Genomic DNA, 19,339 nt, shown 5'->3' with positions numbered 1-19,339 from the left:
CGAAATTTGTCAAGAATATCAGTGGCTAAGAAGATATTCGATAATACGTATCGATGATACGTACGAAGAGTCTGCAAAGATAATAAATATTGTGCAAAATATTTGTATCTGAATTTATAATTGCGACATTTTAGAGGTATCGATATCTCTTGTTTGGCTCTTGTGTCCGCCTGAAATCTTCAAAAGGCGGAGAATAATCCAAATAAATGAAATTACAGAGATATATTACGTTCGGCAAATCATCGTATGTCGAATAAGCGACACTTAGCAAGTTTCCTTTACTTAATAACAAGTGGCATGTAAAGTGTGAAATAATGACACGCGCGCGTGACAATTTGTACATCCGGATACATTGATGAATTGCTTGATAACGTTATGCAAACACGTGCAAAATTTCCGCGGAACTATACGACTGACACTGAAAGCCGATTGCGAGAAATGAGAGAGACACATAAGCAGATTCGACGATTTACTCACCGTCATGATAAAGCCGTGACGGGAAGGAAGAAACATGAACTTCGATCGATGACGAGGGGAGATTTTTTGTCACAGACCGGTTTGATTAAACGGAACGTCCGAGACCTATAAAAAATTAATATTAATAAGCAATTATTAATAGCGAGATAAAAATATGGAAAGCTTTCTGGAAAGCTTTCTGGAATTTTTTCGCGAGGTTACTCATTTTTCGTCCTCTTTTAAAGTATAAAAATTAATTAATTAATTAAACTATAAAAAATTAATATTAATAAGCAATTATTAATAGCGAGATAAAAATACGGAAAGCTTTCTGGAATTCTTTCGTGAGGTTACTCATTTTTCGTCCTCTCTTAAAGTATAAAAATTAATTAATTAATTAAACTATAAAAAATTAATATTAATAAGCAATTATTAATAACGAGATAAAAATACGGAAAGTTTTTTGGAAAGCTTTTTGGAATTCTCTCGTGAGGTTACTCATCTTTCGTCCTCTCTTAAAGTAGAGATTAACGATGTCTCGCGCGAATTAATTGGTATCATTGCGGGAATAAAATATCGCGACAAACTTCGAATATTAAATCAACAGCTGACAAATGTTTTAAATCATGGGACGTGGCTTCTTCCTCGAAGGAGCGGGAAATTCCGGCAATTGACGACGAATCGTCTGACGATCAATATAAGCGAGACACGAATTAAATGTATATTCGGTCGCGAATAGAGAAGACTGGCTATTGAGCCGATCGGCGCCCGTAGGAATTTAATTTGCGCGACGATACCGCCGCTTAATTTCCGCCGTCCAAAATTCCGAGACGCTCAGAAACGCGCAAATAGATTGGCGATAGTCCCTTACCATGGGTGATTCTAAATACTGCTTAGACGATACGAATACTGCGTAGACGACAACGACCACGACGTTGATGAGGCCGTGCCAGTTATTTTTGTTATTTGCTCTTTCACGATCGATTCTCAGAAAGATCGGATTGAACATTATTGCCACTAAAAATTAGAGCTGCTAAAATGAACTGTTAAATCAATTCATGAATACGTCAATGATAAAGGAAAAGACTCGCGATTAATTTGCAGATATTTCACAGCTTGTTAAGTTCAGAAAAACTTTTTAAACATTGTAAAAATAAGTTTCATAGAATAATAATATGAAAAAAACATTAATAATGTATTATTTTAATAATAAATTTGAAAGTAATATAATAAATTCCAAAAGTAATGGGAGAAAGAGTGAAGAAAGGAAATAATGAATAAATAAGAGATGAAAAAAATACAATATTCGGCTATTTTAGTATGTACGACACGTGTCGCGATTTAATCTAATCGACTGATGAACATTTACTTGCAAGAGCATGACAAAATAAAGTAAACGTTTTAACGATATACAACACTTAGTCAAACGCGCGTTGCGCATACGATGTTTCCTTTTTTCCCCTTTTTTCATCTCGATTACACAAATTAGCTGTCTCGAGGCGCGCTGCCGCTGTCGAGAACGATTCGCAGTTAGGCTAATCGACGCGCTCGTAGACTATGTTCTTGTTGGCTCGACAGCCATAATAAGCCCATGATTACCACAGTGATAATATACCACGTGTTTCCCCCGATTACTTACAACGTCGCTCTTTTCATTCCTTTTTCTCGCTCATCTCTCACTCTCCCTTCTCATTCTGTTTTGTTTTGTTTTTATTTGCTTCTCTTTTAAATAGTCAGTTATCCTCGTCACATAAAAAAAAGTCACATAAAAAAAATTAATCAAGATCTTAGAAGAAAGAGAGAAAGATAGACATTTAAATTTTTGTTAAATTATTCAGTTTTGTGTGGTAAGGAAGTATAATAAAATTTTAATTATAACAGCACAATTTTTATATCCTTCTTTCTTTGCTTATTTTATATTTTTTATGACCATCAAAATATTAATTTAATCGATTGCTTATTTTTCTCTATTAATAGGCAATGTATAATTTATTTTTTTTTTTCTTATATTTTTCCCTTATTATTTACGCTTAATTGTTCTGAGCGAAATTTCAATTTCCGAAACAATTTAAGTATCTTTACTTTACATCTCTATCGGTTCTCTCAACTTCCTCTACTTCTCCTCCTTCCTTTTTTAGCGATGGCGCCGTGACGTGCCGGTGCAATAAATTGCATATCGTCCTCATTAGGCTCGCTTTCCACCGTTTCTCGTTCGCGATGCTCGCTTTTGCCGCACGATTATTACTGGGATTAAGGCAGATTCTCGGACATGATATACCCCGTGAAAATAATGTTCCTGACGTTTCCAGCGCGGAAACGTTATTTCCTAACTTATTGGGGCGCAATGTTGTACAACGTTCGATCGTTATCGTGGATTACGTACTACGTTTAAGTGACACCAGAAGCCATTCCAAATATTAATTTCGCGCTTGCCTAATTGGAACGAGATCTGCATGGACTCGATTAAACGAATTTGCTGCTTCGCGAATTCGCATTTAAATCCTTTTTACCTAATTTATTTTCGAAAATAGTTTATGACTTACTCATTCAACTTGATTTATCGAGATAAAATCTGTTAATTTTTTTATCTCTCTGATTTAATGCAGATTTGTTCGAGCATTTAATAGAAAATTTATTTTAATATTTTTATTGTGCATGCCTTTATAAATGTGTACAATAAAGTATAATTAATATTAACGAATAAATTGTTGTGTGTTATTGTAAATAATATATGGAAAGAAAAAAATGCTTTTCAAAATTAAAACTAATTTTTTTGATTGTCATGAGCTACACTTGTCTTGTTTATAACTAAGATTTTATTACCGAAGTTTCTCTATATTTATGTATTTTATTAGTTTATTACGCGAATTTCTATTCTATCTTAAATAATAAGAAACTTTAATTCAGATTATATATAATCTATAAAATATGATTCATTCTTTCTTCTAATGATTTTCAAACGTTATTCTAGCGCTTGTATAGACTTGTAATAGTTTTTACAACAAAATTGCATGCAAAAAATATGTTGTCTTATCGGTGTTGAACGCACTAACTTGTAACTTTAGAAACTACAGAAAATTTTCACATATTAAATGTTGTTTAATAATTAAATAAACATGTCTTTGTTTTAAATATTTTTTAAATTTTATATCATATAATTTAAATATTATTAAATATACATTTTTATCAGCTATAAAAACTGACATAGTTTTATACTATTATAAAGTAGAATATTATACAATATATGTGTGCGTGTATGAAGGAAATATGACGTAAAATGTTCTTCATTCTCTTTTCTCTCTCTCTTTCTTTCTCACTCGTGATTCTCATATATTATTAAGTACTGCGGAAAATAAACGGCTTTGTTAGAAACATCTCGACCTGCGCCTGACTTGTTGCGTAATTATACTCCGCGGTTTTACTTATTTCCCGCTGCTTTGCGCACATGTGGGCGTTTTTGCGCGTATCGGAAAAGCGCTGGAGGGTTTCGCGTTCTGCGAATAAAATAATCGAGCTCGCGATTTTATATATTTTAAAAAAGATATACATCCTATGTGTGTGTGTGTGAGAATAATACGTTAAATAATCATACGTTAAATAATCGGACACAAATATAATATTTAATTCGCCAAATTTTGACAATTGCGAACTTAAATCTGGAATAGGCCAATCTAGGCGGATTCAAAATGTTGCGGAAACGATCTTTGGAGACCATATCGCACCCGGAATCGAAGGAGTCCGGTAGCAACGGATCGCGTCTCAATTCGATGGAGGTAATATCCCACGAGAGTAGCTGGCCGCCTTCGCTCGACGTGCTTTTCTCTCGAGCACCAGCATGTCCGGTCAACGCGGAATTGGGTTACCTGCCTACCTGCCTGCCTGCCTGGCTGTCGCGGCTATGCCCGGAGATTGCCATAACTCCGGCTATTACCGTAATCGATTATATAAGTGCGTTTACGCGCCCGCGAGCGAACCGCGCCATTCGCCACGGTGTTTGAAGCGCGTGTGAACGCGCCTTAAGGCGGAGGAGACACTTTCTCTGCTGTGTATAATCTCGGTTTTATATTATCAACACCGATACCGCAGGCCGAGCATGTTGTATCAAAATTACGTAAACCGTATACACGGGAAAAATTACGGTGTAAAATGTACAAGTGAGAAGGAATTATGTAGCGATCCATATTTTTCAAACGGCTTTCTTTGACTATTCTTTAATACTGTGAATCAATGTGTTTCACAAGAAATATTTACGCATTTTTATTGTGAAAAAACCACAATAAATGATAGATTATTTTTCGTTTGTTTAAAAATAAATAATTAAATCCCTTATATCAACGAAAGATGGTTGCGAATTTAAATGAGGAAACGATGCAAGACCCGCGAAAGCGCGTGCATCAGGTTGTAAAATCAATGTAGGTCTACTATAAATCGCGGATCTCCCCGCGATCTCTTCCGCGATCGGTGGGAGAATATCCCGATTAACACGAGACACGGTAAATCAGCGAACGCCATCATAAATCCTCGTGATATATTTCCATCGGAAATTGTATCGATCGTTCCGACTTTTAACAGCGGTGAATTCTCGCAAAACGTGTATGCAAAAATTTCAGAACAATATTAGTTTTTTAAAGCTTTCATTCACATTAGTGTTAATTTGCATATAATTGCGTGACCATTCTAGTATCTAAAAATAATCTAGGAATAATCAACAGAAATAATCATTTTTTGATCAATTGATAACGATAAAAAGATTTTAGTTACATGTAAAATTATAAAATATCCTTGCCATTGTTTCCTAAAGAAGCAACCTAAAGAAATATCATTAAAGTTTCTACTATGAAGTTTATAAATCCTTAAAAGAATAGAATAATATTCAATACAAAATAAAAATATTCTTTTTAATTCCGATATAATTAATTTTTAAATTATTTAATTCCGATGTAATTAATTTTTAAATTATATAAACATACTATTTTTTTATAATTTTAATTTTCATAAAAATGTCGCGAGAGAGCAATTTAACGTAAAAATCTCTCGTATCAGAGGTAAAAATGGCTAACAAAAATGGCACGTCAATTTCGCGGGTCAGTTTTTCAGTCTCTCCCACGCTTCGCGCAGTTCTGATTAATTTCTAAAGCGCACAGAACGATAAATAATAATCCTCGCGTCAAACGACACCTAGGAGCATCGGTTAACGAACGCAGAGATGGGAGAGGAGAAGAAACTCGCAGGACTCTATACACAGAGATACCGTGATCTATCGATCCATCGATCTTTACTTGTGGCCTGGCCTTTCGAGAGGAGAGTCGAGCCGCCGACTCTCGCTTCGCCCTCTTTCGCTCCGACGATAACCGCCCGCGGGATAAATGCTAGCTGCGTGTTAAAGTTCATCCTGTCGTTATTAATCCTCGATCATCCGCAAGGATCACTCGCAAAGGGACTCTTTTTATATCGTCGCTCGTAGAAACGACGCGATTCTACATGGCAGCGGGGACGAGCGCTGCCTTTTTATATCACGCTCGTGGAAAAAAGCGCGGACATCCACGCGGACTAGTGACGTTTAATAATAATCAACGCACGGATATTATCTCCGATATTTTTTACGCTCCTCTTTTTCTCTCGCATCTTGTCGCGAATCCGCACCGAGTCGCAGAAAGTGATTTCTGCCGCATACGAGCAGTGAACCGACGAGAAAGAGGAAACTGTTATATCCGGTCTCTCAATCCGGAAATCCGGATGTATATATATATATATATATATATATATATATATATATATATATATCTTTCTCGGAGAGAAAAATTATTAAATTTATTTTTCATTTGCTTTATCGTTATTAATTCCACACACATACGCAATGTTCTAGAGAATTTCAAATGTTAGTTTCAGTTTTAGTTAAATTTAAGCAAATCGTATAACTGAAAAATAACAATTATACAATATTAATAAGTGAAAAGTGAATTAAGTAAGACTTAAGTAATCTAACCGACGTTCGTGCAACCGACGCTCCAATTCACTCGAAATCTAAAATCTTCGCTTCTATTATATAATTATCGTTACGACACACAACGACGCGACTTTCATTAAATGATTATTCCAGCAAACATCGCGCTCTTCCTTTCGGCTGGAAAACGGGATTGGCCAGATTAGGGTTAAATACACGAGGCGCCGCGTCCCCGTTTCGTTCCCTCTCGCCCGATTTACTCCAACCCTCCCTCACCCTTCTGCCACCCGCCGCCTTCTCTTCCCTCTTTCTCTGGTCCGTTCTTTCTGCGGTCTCCCGCGATTTCTAATTGGGCAACGCAATTTCCTTCCTTCGCCTAGCGCGAGAAATTCCCCGGATTACGCCAGCGTTGCCGCCGCCAGATTACTAAACCGCTGACAGCGTTCGATGCTCCGGCAGTCGCAGCAATAAACAGCAGCAACGCCGTGCAGCAATCGCGTAACATCGCGAAGAACGGAGATATTCCAATTCTTATGCTCTTCTTGTCTGTTTCGTATCCCTTGTCAAGAGGAACAACAGGGCATTACAAAGTTGTAGCTATTTGCACAGCAGCCACATTTTAGTGATTTCTTTCATAATTCCGACGAGTAAACAAGTAAATATGTATGCAATGTGAGTTTTTGGAAAGAATAATCAAGAATAATGACTATAAATTAATAAATGTAATTAATTAATAAATGTAATTTAATAAAGTAATAAATGTAACGCGGTGCAGCAATCGCGTAACATCGCGAAGAACGGAGATATTCCAATTCTTATGCTCTTCTTGTCCGCTTCGTATCCCTTGTAAAGAGGAACAACGGTTACAAAGTTGTAGCTATTTGCACAGCAGCCACATTTTAGTGATTTCTTTCGCAATTCCGACGAGTAAACAAGTAAATATGTATGCAATATCTGAGTTTTTGGAAAGAATAATCAAGGGTAATGAATATAAATTAATAAATGTAATTTTGATGGAATTAGATCAGAGTTGGTTGTGCTGTTGATTATACATTAATGAAATATAACTATCGAATATATTGAATCTCGACCGATATAATTCTGCCGGAAATTAACTTCTCTTGTTCGGACCGATCATGAAACAGATTATGTTTTTATTAAGAGTTTTTGATACATTGATACTTTTCTAAAGAGACTCGTGATTATGAACATAAAATCTCCAAGTTATGAAAATAGTAAATGGTTTGATATTTTTAAAATATAATTAAGATTATAATTCTTAATATATAGTATATAAACACACATATACAGACATATGTATAAATACTATGTGAAAATCTTTCGTATTTTTGCTTACTATGCTCTCGCATAACATATGCAGATTTTGACACACAAAAGAAGATTGGTTAATCAGATTACTTTTTGTTCTTCTCCTTTATGTGTCCCTTTCTTCTCGAATTTCTCTAAAACTCTTATACCGTATCCAATTTTCCTATATATTTTTCTTATATATTTTTCTTATATATTTATTGTTAGCATAAGGCGTGACATTAATCATAGTAGTACATTTCGAAAAGAAGTAAGATTAGAACCAAAAATTTTTCTTTTTCTTTACATAAACGAAGATCTAACGAATCTAAGAATAAGAATAGACCTAAAGCCAGGTCTTAAATTTTTATGGGACTAGTCAAAAGGTTAAACGGTTCCTTCTTCCCTGCGGTGACTAGGAAGGAACTATGCCAAATAGAAAGGATCAGTTTTTTTCTGAAAATTTGAAACATATCAGACCTTTTTAAATGCTGAATATAATAGAAGAACTAAAAAAATAAAAGAATGACACGTCAAGAGATATATCTTGTAGTATATATTGTATAGCTTAAAATAATAATTAAACTAAGATTGTTTAACATAAAATACATAAAATATATTTTGTATTCATATTTTGGAAATTTTATATAAGTAAATTCAAGAGTTTAGATCTGGCTTGAGGTATTAGCATAAAGAATTAAAAACTCCAATTTTGTCATATTTATGTCGATACATCTTTTGCGAATATTTTATTATATTTTAATCTAAGGAGAAATGTAAAAAAATTGCAGAAATTACAGCTTTCAATATGAAACAACATTAACGTACGAAAAATCGACGCTTTAAATCTACTTTTAAAATCAAACAAAACTATGGTACTTTACTATCTAATCTTTCACATGCTTATTTTTAATACTTCTATCTATCAATTAATCACCATAATATAGAGAAGATCAAAAAGAAAACAAATATTTGTGAACGTTTTAAATAAGAGGGAATTTAAATGTTTTATATATAAATATATATCTCTAAAATTTTACATAAAAGACTTCATATAAAAGACAATTATATTCTTAAAAAAAGAATTCCAAAAAACTGTTTATTTAAAAGCGCTTCAAAGAGTATACTGTTTCCTAGCGGCAAACATGTCTATATCTGCATTCTTCCTTTAGCCTTTGGAAAGGGCAGATTTAAATCATGTCACATAATGTATCGATCCTTAAAAAACGGATTCTTTTTTCAGAAAATTTCATAAATTATATAAACCAAATCAAGAATTCATCGAATTTTAACGATTTATACGAACGATTTTAACGAAGAATAATTACCAGTCAGTCGAAAATAATTGCAATTAACCAATAATATGACTCAATAAAAAAAAGAACAGAAAGATAATTATTTTTTATAAATTTTTATTCCCGACTGCTGCCAACCTACGGTTGTTAAGTCACAATGCTATATTATAATTTTAAGAAATTTGAAATTAAAGTTTTAAAAAAGGATTATTTTAACATAATTTGTCACAACTATAAAATGATTCAATATAATAAATGCTGAAATTTTTTATTTTTTGCCATCTTGAATATACATATATGTAAATAATTAAAATTATTGTATTCAGTAGATGCGCATGATTTTTAATAATTTAACATAGCCTTTTAACAACGTCCAATGAGTTTAATCGTGGAAATCTTATTAACTTTAAACTTTATAACAGAGAAATTTTATTTAGATTTTAAAAATTTAATATATTTATATAATTTTTAAGAAAATAAAACATTTTTAGATACCATAACAATAATATGATAAATTATATTAAAATATAATCCTTTTTTGACAATTTTAACTCTAAACTTCTCCAAATTGTGATTTATTTCTCTGTGGATTCATGTTCAGAAAAAAGCTATAGCTTATTTTCATTCTTGCATTTATACAAAAACAGTTATTTTATGTTTGAACTGTATAATCACAGCAGAGTCTCGAAATCGCGCGCGCGTTCTTTTCTTTCGGGTACTTTGCATACATTTAAACTGTCAAAACTTTGACGTAAATCGTAAATAAAATCTGAGCAATTTTGCGTCATTTAGTCTCTCGAGCGCGATTAAAATCTTTTTTAGAGAAACTGTTGTTCAATTTTCAAGACTTATAATAATGTGTTTAAAAGATTTATTCAAGGGAACAAAGTGATGAGTAAATATTCTTTTAAACTTTCAAATGATGGCCATAAGAACTACAATCAATTTGAGCATATTATAGTTCTACAGTTCTATTAGTTAGACGAAAAGATAAAATTATTATGTTAACAGACAAATCAATAATGTAATAATTTAATTTTCTTATAAAAATTTGAATTAAAATAAATAATTAGGATAAATTTCTTTATATCTATATCATATATAATTTCTCAAAATAAAACATTAATGAAATAATCTTTTGTTTTATTCTTTTTTATTACAAAAATAAAATTTTAATATATATTATTTTTAAAAAGAATAAAACAAAGAATTATTTTGTTCATTAATGTTTTATTTCCAAAATTTTCATAAAATCTATATTGTAATATGTTTAAAATATTTTTCCTCTAAGTGATATTTTGTTAATAAGCAAGTTTTAAAATAAATCTCTTTCAATACAAAAAGTTTTCGGAAATTAAATACATAATATTCGAGAAATATTGCAATTGAAAGTTTAATTATTGTTAGATATTTTTATTCTTCTCGCATATCGAGTTAAAAAAGTAAAGTTTTAAAATTTATCGCGCATTTTTTTGGAAACTACTGAGGTTTCAAAGTTTGATGAGAGAGAAAAAGAGAGAAAATCTCTCATACTTTTATTTTTATTGCTTTTACTAACTTTAAAATTAAGTGCATAGTCTTCGAGGAAGTCTTGTAAATACATGCGCGAGAGAAACACGGTTTGCGCATAGATGCACGTATATATTCCTACACACAAGTTCTTTTCCATTCCCTCGTCTTTGAGGTTCCTGTTTCGTCAATCCCTTCCGCAGGAACCGGGGACTCGATTGTGGGCGGCCATCAAGGGAGCGGGAAGGAAGCAGGGATCCCAAAGAGAAGGGAAGAGAGAAGTAGATCGGGCTTTGGTGGAAGGAGACCCTTGAAGAAGAGCACCGTGCAGGTAGCTCTCAGAGGACGCCTACAAACCTGTTTTACCTGTCTTGGGCCTCGGCTTATATGAGTACCGGTCGATTGTATGGCCTGTGATGCCGATGATCATGGTGTTTGGCGCGCTTTTTTTCAAGGAATGCCTGGGCGCATCGTGCGCCGAACCGGCTGTTTTTAACCACAATGACGATCTTTCTTCATTCGCCGCGCCTTAGTAAGTATAAGTAGGGATGGATTCGCGCGTACACGAGAACGTAGGAATTTTAGACATGGCAGACATGTCTGAAACAGCCGCGTATACTCTTGTTTTTTTTCGAAGAAGAAATATATAAATTTTGAATATAATTTGAATATAATTTGCATCATTAAAACGTAAATAAAAATCAAAAACTACATGTTGTACAACGTAATAAAATTAAATAAATTGATTAAAAATACAATAAAATTCAATTTCTATTTTTTTTCTAGTTTCGAAACACTTATCGATATTTTACTGAACTTTGGAAAATGTTTTTAAGTGATTCAATGATCATAGTAACTCGTGTGTAAGCAATGACCTGTGATTAATTTAGGAAGTTACCTTTGATTGCGAATATTAAACATTAAAATTCATATGTAAATACATGTTGATTCATCTACTTTGCATGTATTAAAAAAGAAGAATGATATTTTGATCGGTATATTTTTTTCTTGGTAATAATTCAGGATGTTTATTCGAGTTACTGATGATTTCAATTTGACTAAATTACATTGTGCGATTTATATATATATATATATATATAAAAAAGACAAAACAGATTCGATAACACTCGTTCGAGTCGAAAATTAGACTTGTTATCGTGGCAAGGTCAAGGTTTAATATTGATTAACTAGTAATACAATTATATATATAGAATATGAAATGAACAATCATTTTATTTCCGTTTCTCAAATAAGATTTCCTAGAAATTGAATTCATAATAAATACTCCTTATTCGTGATTAAACTCGGAAGTATCATCATCAATGATTTTAATTAAGGAAAATAATAAAAATCCATCCCGAACCGATTAAAGAATCTTATCCGGATATAAATCGATGATTTTATCTATCGTAATATAAAATATGATAAAGGGAGGATAGAAATCGCTCGCAGACCAGACCACGTGCATTGCGCGTGGCGATATATTGACACAACTTTTCGCGTTTTGCCGCGATTAAGATAAGCCAGGGAACTGCGACGGTAGCGGAACCGTTGACGAGAGGCGGGAGGAAGAGGGCGAGAACGAGAGAAGGACTTGTTTGCTTGAGATTATAGTGAATTAATGAGTTCGACCAGGTCAACAACAACACGGTTAAAATTTATCAAAGCAAGGCCATGTATCTTTTCTTTTTTTTGACAGTTCTTTCTTAATAATACGGAACTTCATGTCGTCAAAGGTGAAAAAAAAACTTTTAGCAGATAATTTGGAAAAAATTATTTAATTATTTAATATGTAAAGTCTTGTACTAATTATGTTTTGTTATTGGACACCATAAAAGTATTGTAAATTTTTGTTTTGATATCAATTTCATTAGTATTCTTACAATTAGTTTTAATAGTAATAGTAGATAATAATATTAGAGATTATTATCATTCCGTATCATGCAGCGAATAATAAATATTTCAATTGATTTAAAATTTTTATATTTTGCTTATGATATCTTTTATTCAATTCTCCCTTTTATATTTCTCCACAAGTGTTGTCTTATAAGCGTTTTCTCTCATAATTTAATATCCCTCTTTTTCGCAAAGTTCGAATTCGCGCATTTCATTATGTTTCGCAAAGAAAACGTAAAATAACCGGTTGTCAATCACCGCGCTATTATACATACTGTGTAAATAATAAAACGTACAGAAGAGGGAATATTCAGGCGCACAAAAAGCGCGATTATCGAACAAAAAAGCTAAAATAAAAACAATTTAAAATTATTCCAAATAGTAGCGTATAATTTTACAGCATCTCATCGAGACATTTGTTCTCATCTTTATTTTCTGAAATAATTTTAACAAGCAGCAACATTAAAATTCGTGACGTCCGATATTTGCATTCGAGTTTTTATTGTTGATACAACGTTATTGATACGGCGATTGCTTTTTATATCTCGGAAAAGCCCGATGATCTGCATTTTGACCATGGATTATTATCTGTTTACATAAGATGGAATGTAGATATTGATCATATTAATAATTCAATTTGGAAATTTCATTATCGCAGAGACCCCGTATTTTAAAGACACAAACTTTTGTTTTTTTATAAAAAGTCATAAATTTTATTTTCATTTGCCGCGACGAAAATTTATTTATTCAATCTGTTTATAATATGTATGTATTGCATTTTAGAGAAAGACAGACAACTAATATATCAATTTGTTATTGCTTTACGCGATTAATCTATAATCATTATTCAATTATTTCCCGTCCGATTAAGTATCTTATTTCACGATTAATTAGCCGAGTATAATTTTTGCTATAGCGTTAATCTAACTTCACGCAAGAGATTTAAAGAATGATATGTGCATCGGTTCTACCCATTATATGATGTCATAAGAATCATGTGGCGCTTATTTTTGCTTAATTAAATCGCAGATAATAAAATATAATAGAAAATACTGATAATGGGATAAGAAAAATTAAGATAAAAATATAAATATTAATAAACACAGATAAGAAATGCATTTTTAAAAGATCGTTTAGATCTGCAGATGTGTTTATAGATATATTTGTATCTTATAATGTTGAATTGTTTAATTAAAAATCCGGCAAAGATGTAATAATTCATATGTAATTACATATATCGATATATAGAAAAATTAGGTTGTTAAAATAAAAGAAAATATTAATAGCATGCGCTATTTATCGTTTATAGATCGCAAAAAAATAATATGAAGATTAATTGCCGTTGTATATTTTTTTTTAGAAAAAGAAAAAGTTTGAGATACGATTAGATTTTATGTAATATATTTTACATATATATAATTTGTATACAAGCAATCTTTTCTCGAGCAAGTTTATAAACTATGCCTCGTAATCTACTCGCAAAGTTTACTTTTTCTAAAAAATACAATGCGGAAGCAGTTATCCTTCTTATTTTTTCCGTGACCTATGAACCATAGATGGCGCTCGTGATATTTGCCCTCTTGTAATTATCGAGAACATATCTTCATGAATAATTACGTACATTTTTACATGATTACGTAATTCTTTCCACGGGAAAAAGATTCAGCATGTATAAAGATGTATTATTTCGTTACATTTTCTTTTATTTCAGCTTTGTACGTGAAAATTTATGCGCAAGAATATTGCATAAAATTCCGAGAATATTTACCTAACAAATGCATGTCGATCGAAAGTCCAGGGTCCGTTAGGCTACTGTCTCGGCTGCTTCCATCAAGCTGTTGCACGTTGCGCGCATGTGGAAACGATCGGCCGGGGTTAACTCGACGACAATCACGATCGCGATTACGAGGAAGCTACGAGGAAGTCGGCGGGAATATCTTTTTTCTCTCTCTCACCACTTTTGCGCGCCGCGATTCTGCGGTGATCTTCCCCACTCAATCGCCATGACAACGGTTCGATTATTTCCGCTGGCGCCGTCGCCAACGCCGGCACGCGATTGGCCGAGCGCCGTTACCAATGATTGTTCGCCCCGAAGTGCGCGCCGTCTCGCTCGCGCTCCGTTACTGCGCAGGGGCGCTGGGAGGGGGGGAATGCGCGAGTCTGGCGGCAACCTTCCACTCTGTGTTTCCTATAGCTGCGGGCTCAGTCGCTCGCTGACCTCGGAACGCGCGACGGTGTCTGGGATGTGTAGTTGACAGCCGCCTCGCAGTCGCACCGCAATTGCCGCGCGTTGCCGCACCAACGAGTCGGAAGCGATCGCTTCGCCCGCGCCTCGACCTTCTCCGATCTTCGCGTCACGTCTGTATATCGGCCGACTTCAGTTCCGTGAAGATAGGCGGAAACGAGACAAGTGCCGCCGCGGTCAAAGACGAAGTGACACAAGTGCGCGACGAGTGCTAACGACCGAGGATTCTCTCCCGTTCTCTTCTGTGATACGTAACGAGGAGCGCCGTCGCCTCTATCTCGCGACCGCGAGATAATCCCTCTCACGTGTTCGCGCCGCCGCGGCGAAAAGTTTCGTGCGCGGGGGGACGGTGTCTGTCTATCGCCGTCTATCTCTCTCTCTCTCTCTCTCTCTCTCGCGCGCGCGGATGTCGCCCGCCGCGACCTGATTACGCGCCGCATGTCGCCCCGTGCGTGGCACGAGGAACGGCGACGATTCGCCGTCCGATGAACGTCAAAACGTTTTGTGTCGGGTTGAACGACGACGACGACGACGGCCAGTGATATTACAGCTGCGCCTGGACTTTGGCAAAGGATTTTATCGACGAGACATCACGACTGACAGTGGGACGAATCGAAAGCGGAGACAGCGATCCAAGGTAATTATACGCATATTTTTTCCGCGTAACCCATGTCTCGAGCCACGTCGCGACGTTGCAGTGTGTGTATGTGTGTGTGTGTGTGTGTATATGTGCGCCCGCGCACGATCTTCCGATCCTTCGGTTGTAAACAAACTGACGTCTGTCGTTGTATAGTGTTGTCGTTGTCGCCGCTGCCGTCGCGTTTCGTAGAAACGTCGTTTTTTTTCTCTTCCCGGAATTATAAGGAGTCGGCGATTTACGAACTTTATATTTATGTATATATGAGTTGGAGCACAATTTACGAAAACTTTATTACGCGCATCGTTTTTATCGCGTTTTTATCGCGTTTACGTTAGCGATGGATGGACATTAAATCGAATTTAATACAGTCGATCGGTTTTTTAAATCTGACAGTTGAGTAATTTGTAAAACGGTTCCTCATTTTGTGTGATTTTTATATAATCCTTTTTTAATTATGTAATTTCTTTTTTCGCGAGACGTGATTTCGCGATGCTTGACTTGTTATTTCGACATTGTTTACATAAGCGCGAAATATCTCACTGAATAGTATTGAATGCGGAATTATTTTTTATAAACATAAATTATGTCCGGAGCATTAACTTATATTTTTATTCTCATTTCACGTTAGAATGGATTTGTTTACCTCTGTCACCTTCAAATGGATGTCAAAAAATGTATATGTCAAAAAAAAGATATAAAATGAATATGTCAAATAGATATGTCTAATAGACACATTTAATTGAAAAAAAATAGGACTCGAGATTCAATAAATTTACATCGTGAACAGACTTTTTTTAATCGTATTTACAATTTACATTTCGAGTGCGCATTATTTGACGAATCATTTTTCTTCGCATATCGTTATCTATATAATTTCTAATTTAATCACAAACTTTTCCTCATGTTCGACACGATCCATCATCGTATGTATAATTTATTCTTGTTTTTACCCGCGTCCGCGTCAGTCTCGAGAGGTCAGCACTCGATGATGCTGGTCAATTTTCCGTTCTCCCTCGATTCTCCTCGTTGCCGCGAATCTCTCTCGAGAGATTCGGAGCGAAGCGCGCGCGGCTCGTTACGATCCGAAGAGTTAATTCCGGCGCGAACCCGGAAATCCGCTAAAAGCCCGACCTCGCTTTAATCCACTCGGCGATGTTAATAACCGGTCGTGCGGAATCCAATTAACACGGACCGCTGACGTCAATCGCCGCCTCTTGGCCGCGACTTTGTTATGCGAAACATCGTTGTAAGCAAATATAAGCGCGTCCGCCGACTGTTGTCTCTTTGGAAACGGAGGGTAAACGCATCGGAGGCTCGATAAGAGCAAAATGAATCGACTATTATTGCGAATTCTCTGTTGGGAATAAAACGAAATCACTCGGGAGATCATATTTTATCGATTAAATTTTTCTCTCGAAAATCTGCATGACATATATAACAATACTAATAATGTAAGAGATATAATAAATATAAAATAATGAATGAAATAAAATAAATATATGAAATATAAAACAATATAACGAATACAAAATTATAAATATGTAATCTCGATATTACTAAAGCAATTTATTATCTCGTCGTATAAGGGATAACTTTAAAATGCTAATTGGAGATTATTGGTGGCATATCTTGATGCAATTTTAAATGCCATTTGTGCGATTATATATAATTAGACGTAGTTGTGTGTAGTATATAATTATGTTTGACATATGGCGAGAGTTAAGGTGCTTAGGCTACTCTTTTAAGATACTTAAACTACTTCTGAAATTGCTTCCTGGTAGGATAGCCTGCGCGACATGATTTATGTAAACTTTAAACGTCTTCTTTATATATTTATACGAATATAAATTTTATAAAGCTACTTTTTCGCGAAATGTTTAGATTTTTTAATTTTAGCTTTAGATTTTTACACATACATATTTTCAATACAAGCCGATAGTGAAACATTTTTTTATAGACGTTTTTTTATCTTTTTTGCCGAAGATTAAAATATTTCGAATATATGTGTAGCTATCACATGCACATATAACGCAAAAAATGAAGTAAACTCAAACTTCAAATATATCTCGCGGGTATTGAAAAATATTCACGGATCCATAATCGCTCAGAAAACACTTTGTTTTAAGTGGATCTTCGGGCGATTTCTATCGGAATAAAAAAGACCTGCCTAAGGCGCCTCTATCACCCACTCGCGACATAATCGAAGGAACCCAATCTGCAATATACATAAGGAAATGTTTTACGTAAACCAGCCCGGTAGGAACCGTTCGTATTTCTTAATCGTTATTGAGGAAGTTGCGCGTTATCATTTATATAACGAGCGAGCGAGCGGACGAACTCGCGCGCGTAATACCTGCCCGCTCGCCGCTCGCGGCTTTCGCAAGATTTCCACGAGCCTTGTGCGAAACTGGTTCTCTTTTTCCTCTTCAAATTTGCAGCTCGTGCCTCCGTAAAGCTGTTATGAATCAAAGATCGAAATCGCTGTAATTTTGACGAGTTCAGCTTTCCATGCCAACGAGATTGTTGCGTTACGTTATCAAGATGTACATGAGGATTATATGTTTGCTATCGAAGTTTGAATTCGCGTAAAACTGTACGCGTAACTATTGGATACGATTTCTATCGCGAAATGTGTGTTAAAATATATTCAAAGAGAAAATTATGATAGATTCTTCAACATGTGCGTTTGTTTACGACAATATTGATTCTTGCTCGTAAAAGTATCGTAAATTCTTTCTCGTTTTTGTTGAAAAAAATTATTATTATTGAAATATTTGTAATATAATATTAAAATGCAACATTTAAATGGAAATTTAAATTTTCCATTTTTCTCTCTTTTTAATCGATTGGATAGCGAAAATTTACGCCGCGTTTATTCTTTTCACTAATAAATCTTTGAAAAAAATAACGACTGTTAATTTTAATGTCATTAAAAAAATGATGTTACATTTATTACGTACATCATCGCGTGATTACTTCAATCAATCTTACGACGAAAGCAGATAACGAGAGATTTATTTCTAGGAAAAAAATTTCCTAAATAAATTAAATATGAGAGAGAATGAAAAATTGAAATTTTTCCTAAATAAATGAAATATGAGAGAGAATCTTCTCGGTTTCTCGCCTCGGTAAGCGCGAGTCGGAGCTACGCTTTTCTCCTTTGTCCGATCGAGACGCGGATTGATTTCTGATTAATGCGGATCCTTTCTGCGATACTTCCTCATTGCGAAACCGCGGAACGGCAGCCGACAAGACGCGCGCAATTAAATCTTCTCTACGAGAAGAATCTCGCCGTGGAGATGTTTACAAACTCCGTAAGTAGATAGTAAGAAGACAAAGCTGGGAGTCTCGTTCATTGGCGTAATCAGCTGACGTCTGTTTGGGAGAATACGTGACATTTCATCTGTCAAGACATCTGTCAAGAGATTGCGTGATCGTAATATAATTATTAATAACACTATTAACCGTGTTAATAAATAAATAGCATAGATATCTGAGATCTGAAGCAAATCTTTTCCTCTTTTAAATTCTTCAAGTAGCACGAAATATATTTTTATTAATTATATTCATTAGTTTTTTAACGTATGTAAGATCATGTGTTAATTTGTTATCCATTACTTCAAGTGTGGCTTGACAATACGCAATGATGTATTAAAGTATACATCATTGCGTACATTATTAAAGTATACATCATTGCGTATACATTAGGGACGATTCGGGTTAACAATTCAAAGCCAAAGGAACATATATGAATTTAACATAAATTGCAACGTGGTATATTTGCGTGAGAAATCGCGGAGTCATTTGTTGTCGATTCCACGCGATGATTCCTATCGGGCTGACACGAAGATATCCGCTGGCCACCGGCCGTGGTATCCGGTGATGACGCCATTGCTGCTGGCTGGCAGACGACTGCGATATATGCATTGGTTATTATCTGTATGCACGGGTTACAAAGAGTGTGGCAAGCGAACGGGCGGTTGCCTAATCCCCTCTCTCGTCCGGGTGGCCGTCGTATTCTTAACTTTGATACGATGCGTCGTCGT

At 34.7% G+C, this 19,339-nt stretch overlaps 1 protein-coding gene and 1 long non-coding RNA gene across 7 annotated transcripts in view; one reads left to right on the top strand and one right to left on the bottom strand.

Moving 5' to 3' along the window:
- The window catches only part of LOC145976584 (uncharacterized), a 106,990-nt gene extending 91,469 nt beyond the window's left edge, over positions 1-15,521 (bottom strand). The window contains exons 1-2 of one of the 5 annotated variants that reach the window (XR_014440278.1): positions 14,177-15,521; positions 478-582 (exon numbers count right to left, since the gene is read on the bottom strand). This is a non-coding gene — a long non-coding RNA (uncharacterized LOC145976584). The remainder of the gene's footprint in view (positions 1-477; positions 583-14,176) is intronic. The other 4 variants (XR_014440276.1, XR_014440274.1, XR_014440277.1 and 1 more) reach the window with 4 other exon arrangements.
- Aop (ETS variant transcription factor anterior open) overlaps positions 14,594-19,339 on the top strand; it is a 34,699-nt gene continuing 29,953 nt past the window's right edge. For both annotated transcript variants that reach the window (XM_083107787.1, XM_083107786.1), the window contains exon 1: positions 14,594-15,290. The gene's annotated coding sequence lies outside the window, so the exon portion shown is untranslated. The remainder of the gene's footprint in view (positions 15,291-19,339) is intronic.

Source organism: Camponotus vicinus, unplaced genomic scaffold, assembly GCF_025532165.1.
Source record: "Camponotus vicinus isolate PSW18456_S1 unplaced genomic scaffold, iyCamVici1.0 SCAF_9, whole genome shotgun sequence".
Classification (NCBI taxonomy): Eukaryota; Metazoa; Arthropoda; class Insecta; order Hymenoptera; family Formicidae; genus Camponotus; species Camponotus vicinus.
Note: the sequence above shows the minus strand (reverse complement) of the source record. Positions and strands in the feature narration are given on the sequence as shown.